Raw genomic sequence first — 7,560 nt, 5'->3', positions numbered from 1 at the left:
CACACATTATCTGAACCCTCAATTATTTAGTCAACTTAGTTAACATGTCATTGTATAATTATATGATGACAATAAATACTGATTCTGATTCAACTTGGATGTTGGCTGAACTTGGCTCTGTACTTTGTCTGCCCTTTTGCCCGATAGGCCTACACTAGCTGGGCGTTTTTACCTCCTCATGATGATTTCCTGTTTTTGGCTACTACAGAAGTGTATATTCGTACGTCTCTAAATGTTTTGATGACTTGAAAATGGTGGTAAGTAGCCTTGCCGAGCCTATCTCCTGTTTCTGTAGCGTGAGGCAGCTTGATGTACAAGTACACCCCCTGGACATGACGCTAGTATGTCGCAGGGACTTACCCCCCCAATCCAACCCTTGATGCTGAGTGTCAAGCAGGGACTTACCCCCAATCCAACCCTTGATGCTGAGTGTCAAGCAGGGATGGGTCCCATTTTTAGAGTCTTTGGTATGACCCGGCCGGGGATTGAACCCCAACCTCCCAGTCTCAGGGCGGACACTCTAACCACAAGGCCACTGAGCTGGAAAATGGTGGGCCCTCTTGTAAACAAGTGTAATCCTTTATGGTGTTGTCCACTCACAGTTAACAGTTTTTGTATTGAGTTGTACTTGAAATGTACTGTAATTCTGCAAACTGTGAATAAATCAATCAATCAAGAAGGAGTTATGGACCAGAGCTACCTCTACACCAACTATTTCCTAAAATAGCCGATCTGCAAGCTCACAGTGCCTCGTTGTGAGATCAGCTATTCGGCTGAGGGTCCGTATATTTGTACGTCTCTAAATGTTATGATGAATTGAACAAGGTGGACCCTATTGTAAACAAGTGTAATGCTTTATGGTGTCTGGCAGCTAGCTAGTGGCTAGCTACCGTCCCTACGTTCCTGCCTCTGATCTGCGCCAGCCAGCTAGGCAGTGGCGTGCACAGATAGACACTAGGGGGTGCTAGAGCACACCCTGCCCTTTTGGCAATTTTGGTCTTAAAAAAGAAAAAGAAAAAAAAAAGTTTATTTTTTTTCTTAATTTGTAGTGTGTGGACCATGCGGTGACATTGATCAATTCTTGATAAAAAACTACCATATTATTTAGGCCCCCCCACAATCTAAAGCTATGTTTCTATATGTCAGTGGTTCTTCGATTAAAGAAAAATAGCAGACCTACAAGCTCGTAGCGCGCCACTCGGTGGCGCGCTATGAGCTTGTAGATCTGCTATTTTTCAATAGCTAAAGCACCAAAATGGGTTCCCGCCCCAAAATGCGCTGCACAAGGTGCCCTTTTTTCACTTGAGCACCTGCCCCTCTAAATGTCTTTGCACGCCACTGTAGCTAGGCGGTACAATGGGATGTCAACAAGGAAGTCAAGGAAGGAAGGAAGAGAGGAATCAAAGCTACGAAAACGGTCAAACACAGATTCAAAATACTTAACGGCTTCTGCGGCAAAGGAAAATTCGCAGCGTTTTCCGTTGTATCCTATAGCACTCATATGCTTCGTTTGAAACGTGATCACAATCACCCAAACGCCACAGAGATGACGTTTCCGAAGGTATTTATGTCCGTGTACAATCGTTTGCATAAGGAAACAAACTTCTGAATGGGGACCCCATATGGGTCGCGAAGGAATGAGCTCACCCAGGGGGTCCCGAGAGGGGCTAACTCACAGTTAACAGTCTTTGTATTGAGTTGTTCTTGAAATGTACTGTAATTCTGCAGACTGTTAATAAATGCTTCAATCAATCAGTCAAACCCCACCATCATCATCATACAACTATTTGGGGGACCCCCTGGCTGTAAGATAACTCTGGCTCCCGGGACCCCCCCTGTTGAAGACCCCTGCGGAGCGGTCTTGATATCGGAAGGTCGCTATAGTTCGTATCCCCGGACCGGCACGTTAAAATTACCACCGCTGAAGTGCCCTTGAGCAAGGCATTGAACACCTACCATGAAATGTTCTATGAGCAGGGCCTGGCTGTAAACAAGTTCTTGAGCTTAGTCCAGTTACCCTGGGTAAACATAGTACCTTTCCTTTCCTTAGTCCAGTTACCCTGGGTAAACATAGTACCTTTCCTTTCCTTAGTCCAGTTACCCTGGGTAAACATAGTACCTTTCCTTTCCTTAGTCCAGTTACCCTGGGTAAACATAGTACCTTCCCTTTCCTTAGTCCAGTTACCCTGGGTAAACATAGTACCTTTCCTTTCCTTAGTCCAGTTACCCTGGGTAAACATAGTACCTTTCCTTTCCTTAGTCCAGTTACCCTGGGTAAACATAGTACCTTTCCTTTCCTTAGTCCAGTTACCCTGGGTAAACATAGTACCTTTCCTTTCCTTAGTCCAGTTACCCTGGGTAAACATAGTACCTTTCCTTTCCTTAGTCCAGTTACCCTGGGTAAACATAGTACCTTTCCTTTCCTTAGTCCAGTTACCCTGGGTAAACATAGTACCTTTCCTTTCCTTAGTCCAGTTACCCTGCAGGGTAAACATAGTACCTTTCCTTTCCTTAGTCCAGTTACCCTGCAGGGTAAACATAGTACCTTTCCTTTCCTTAGTCCAGTTACCCTGCAGGGTAAACATAGTACCTTTCCTTTCCTTAGTCTAGTTACCCTGCAGGGTAAACATAGTACCTTTCCTTTGAGATGTTATCATGATTTCAACAACATCATCATCATATTCAGTAGTCCATGTAGGACTCCTACATACATATAGCCAGCATTGGATGTGACCTTACTCCCGACTTACCTCCATCCACAGACCTTAATTCTGACTCATTAAACATGTTCATTCAGTAACTCTGCTGTAAAACAGACTCCATTTGACGCGTTTTTACTTTGTATTTAGGAGAGGGTTTTCAGCCGCTCGTTGTTTCTCGTCCAGTTTCAACGCCATGAGAAACTATGTGTGTGTTCCGTCAGCAGCAACAAGGAACAACAAACAATATGATTTCCGTCTTCAGAATAAGAGCACAGGTTTACTATCAGTATATAGCTCTTTAGAAATGCATTTTTACTTTTAGGTTCGTTACTGTGAAAAGGTTTTTTTTTTCGCCACCGCTTCTGGAAGGTTCGGCCCATAAAGGCCATTTCTCCCTAACAGTGTTGTTTTTGGCAGCACATTTCTATTTTAGTTTTAGTCATAGTCTCTTGAATAGTTTTCACTTAGTCTTAGTCACATTTTAGTCACCTGGAATGTATTAGTGTTAGTCTAGTTTTAGTCGACTAAATGTCATAAGATTTTAGTCGACTAAATCTACAGGTGATTTAGTCGACTAAAATGTATTTTTGCGGGCCTTGTTGCCGTCATAATGACTTATTTCACACTTGCTGAAAATAGCCGATCTACAAGCTCACAACGCGTTGTGAGCTTGTAGATCTGCTATTTTCAGCATGCAACCAAGTGTAAAATGACTTATACTGGATCTCTTGTCCACTAGTCCCTTCCTAACATTTTAGTCTAGTTTTTATTTGTCGACGAAATTGTCAGTATATTTAGTCTTAGTTGTAGTCACCATAGCACAGTTTTAATTTAGTTTACATTTAGTTTTCTTCAGTGGAAAAAAGGTAGTCGACGAACATTTTTCGTCTTAGTTTTAGTCGACGAAAACAACACTGGCAGGGATACCTTTCCACGGAACCTTTTTGATGAATTGAACAATGTGGACCCTGTTGTAAACAAGTGTAATGCTTAATTGGGTCGTCCACTCACAGTTGACAGTCTTTGTATTGAGTTTGTGCTTAAAATGTACTGTAAATTCTACAAACTGTTAATAAATATTTCAATCAATCAATCAATCAAACCTCTTCTGTGAGCTAACAGAGGCTGAACGGGGCTGTTGATTCACTGCAAGGCCGAGGCCGTTAGCCCGATGCTAGCTCTGCTCCCATAGCTCTAATGCATTCGCATTAGAACTATATGGACCAGAGCTACAGTAGCCCGATGATAGCATACTAGCCCATTCTGACCTGAGATCAGATTCATACGAGGGTTTCCACTGGACACACACTGGTTCTGGTTAAAGACACGATGCTAATGTCATACAAACACAACGATATAGGGTTACAGACTAGTATGAAGCAAAGACGCTTACCTGAAAGACTACATCATACAAACATTATTCCAAAGAACAAGGAGTTCGGTGACGTATTATCAAAGTAATTAATAAATACAGTAGAAGTGGCTGACTGTATCTCTATCTCTGTCCCAGTCGCCTCCTCCTCCTCCTCCTCCTCCTCCTCCTCCTCCTCCTCCAAGCCCCCAGAACGGCTGGCTATAACGTTGAAGCCGCGAGGCCTAGTGGTCAGAGATGGAACTTGTTTTGCTTTTTTTTTGCTTTCTTTTTTTTTTGCTTCCTTTATGATGAATTCCTGTTCTGTACTTTAGCTACATAGAAATGTCTATTTGTACGTCTCTAAATGTTTTGATGAATTGAACAATGTGGACCCTGTTGTAAACAAGTGTAATGCTTAATTGGGTCGTCCACTCACAGTGTCCTGTATTGAGTTTGTGCTTGAAATGTACTGTAATTCTGCAAACTGTTAATAAATATTTCAATCAATCAATCAATTGATTGATTGAAATATTCAATACAAAAACTGTGAAGTGGACGACACGACATGCCATAAAGCATTACACTTGTTTACAAGAGGGTCCACCGTTTTCAATTCATCATAAAAGGAGGGAAAACACATTATTATTATTATTATTATTATTATTATTATTAAAAATAATAATAATACAGTGAGGGAGAAAGGTGGTGGGTGGGGGATTCCGATTTTACGGGTGCCAGTTTCAAATTGCAGCCGTAGGCTATGGTTTGATTGATTGATTGATTGATTGATTGATTGAAATATTTATCAACAGTTTGCAGAATTACAGTACATTTCAAGCACAACTCAACAAAGACTGTTAACTGTGAGTCGACGACCCAATAAAGCATTACACTTAATTGTTTACAAGAGGGTCCACCTTGTTTTTTTTGCGGATTTGAAGGAGTCAAGGGATTTGCATGTCTTAATGACTGTTGGTAGGGCGTTCCACATTTTGGTGGCATAGGAGCGAAAATAATTTAGTCCCTTGTTTGTGCCGAATCTGGGTTGTACATGGTTTGTTGCACTCCCTCTGGTGTTGTGGGTGTGGACTTTGTTAACATTAAGGAAGTATTTAGACAGGTACCTGACTGGACCAGACCCATTGCAAGATGCTGTACTCTGTCGTCGACCCTAAGCCATTCCAGCCTGTCAAAGTGGGCAGGGGTGAGGTGGGTTCGGGGGGTGAGGCCAAGTAGGAGCCTGTGACAAGTGTGTTTTGGGAAGTCATGGAGCCTTGTTTTAAGGGCCTTTGAGGTGCTGTGGTACCAAGTGGTGCATGCATAGTCGAAGAAACCTTGTACGAGGGCTCCTGTTAGGGTCTTCAAGTGCCCTTTGAGAGCGGTTTTGAAGAAGTCAAGGGATTTGCATGTCTTAATGACAGTTGGTAGGGCGTTACCCCTTTTGGTGGCATAGGAGCGAAATTAATTTAGTCCCGTGTTTGGGTTGCACAAACAAGGGACTGTGCACTCACTCAGGTAGTCCTGGACCTATATTTAAATCAAATATGTCACATTGTATTAAACTAACATGTCTGCAAATTATTAGGAATCAGACCGGACATAACCTCCTCGACCTTAAAACATGAACTCTGCTCTCAGCTCACAACTCAACTTTGTCACATGTTCACTTGTAGTTACTGTAAAACTTGTGATGTGCAGTTGATCTGAGCAGATGAGCAGAGCTGAAGTTCAACCCCAAGGGGGCAGTATTGCATTATTAAACGAGGTAATACTGCACAGACAGCTATCCAGCTTTTCCCATGTAGGTATGTGTGTATGTATGTATGTATGTATATATGTATGTATCTATGTATCTATGTATGTATGTATCATGTATATACAGCGACGTAAATAGGTTTTCAATGGAATGAGTCTCGGGATGCAGGGATGGTCTTTTAGGACATTTTATGAGTCCCACTTCAACGACATTAGGAGTCATGTTTTGCCATTTAAATAAAATTGCAGCATAACTCCCATTTCATTTGATATGGTTATAATGTCGTTATTCATGTAGAAAACAGAAGAAGAAATTATTATTATAACTAAATCTAGCAAAATAAACTAGAATATGTATGTATGTATGTATGTATGTATGTATTGATTGAAATATTTATTAACAGTTTGCAGAATTACAGAACATTTCAAGCACAAACTCAATACAAAGACTGATAACTGTGAGTGGACGACCCAATTAAGCATTGCACTGTTTACAAGAGGGTCCACCATGTTCAATTCTTCAGACGTACAAATAGACACTTCTATATACCGGTAGTCAAGAACAGAACAGGAATTAATCATAAAGGAGGTAAAAAATGAAAAGAATTTAAGAAACATATACAGAGATGGGGAAAAAAGGTGGGTGGTGGATTCAGATATGTATGTATGTATGTATGTATGTATGTATGTATGTATGTATGTGTATGTATGTATGTATGTATGTATGTATGTATGTATACATGTATGTATGTATGTATGTATGTATGTATGTATGTAATATGTATGTATCATGGACATCTCATGTTTGTGCTGTGCGGCTTGCATCTGTAGTAAAACAAATATTTTTTCCAGTTTACAGTACATCGCCAATCGTTTTTGTGAAACCACCCAAAGTTGCTTCCATCTTACTTTTACGTCTTGGGCTTGCTAACATATCAATAATTCAGAAATGTCGCTGTCCAGGGGAAACCTCATAACTCAATTTTTCAGGTTTTTGATTTCATTCCGTAAATCTGTGCTATTGAACACCCTCAATGTTATCCTATAGCGGTTTTATTGTCTGACTTCTGTCTATTGTGCTTTTTTCCCCTTGTTATACAGTACATTTCCGTCCTTTCACTGTCCCTGTATTTTATCTGTATTCTAATGTTTAAGATCTGCATGTTCAATATGATTGATTTTTCTTTAACCCTGTAAGACCCAGCTTTGCTTTTCGGTAACATTTTAATTTTAATTCATTACTTATTTTATTTATTTTTTGCGATAAGAGAGATGCGATAAGCGAGATGCGATAAGGGAGATGCGATAAGCGAGATGCGATAAGGGAGATGCGATAAGCGAGATGCGAGATGTGATAAGGGACTAGGGATGGAGCTCGTTAATTTCTATTGATAACGAGCACCTTATCGATCAGGCTTATCGAGCCAGGTTCTTATCGAGCCCACTATCGGGCATTTTCTATCATTTTGTGGAAAGAACGCAGACAATAGTCTGAACAGAACCAGTATCTGATCCTTTCGACTACACCCTTTGCCTCCAAATGTTAAAGGGTTTCTCACCTGTATGAGTCAATTTCCGTTTGTAGATGACACATTTGACAAAAACCTTTGTCACATTTCACAAGTTTGAGAGCTTATTCAATTAACTTTATTAGCTGACTCAGGTCCATACACAATGTACAAATAAATAGACAGAACACGACAGGCAATAAAAAGTCCGTAAAAGCATGTAAAAAGTGCAAATGAGAAG

The sequence above is a fragment of the Protomyctophum parallelum genome (genome assembly GCF_964188405.1).
Source record: "Protomyctophum parallelum genome assembly, chromosome: 6".
Lineage (NCBI taxonomy): Eukaryota > Metazoa > Chordata > Actinopteri > Myctophiformes > Myctophidae > Protomyctophum > Protomyctophum parallelum.
The sequence above is the reverse complement of the archived record's forward strand: the minus strand, read 5'-3'. Positions refer to the sequence as shown.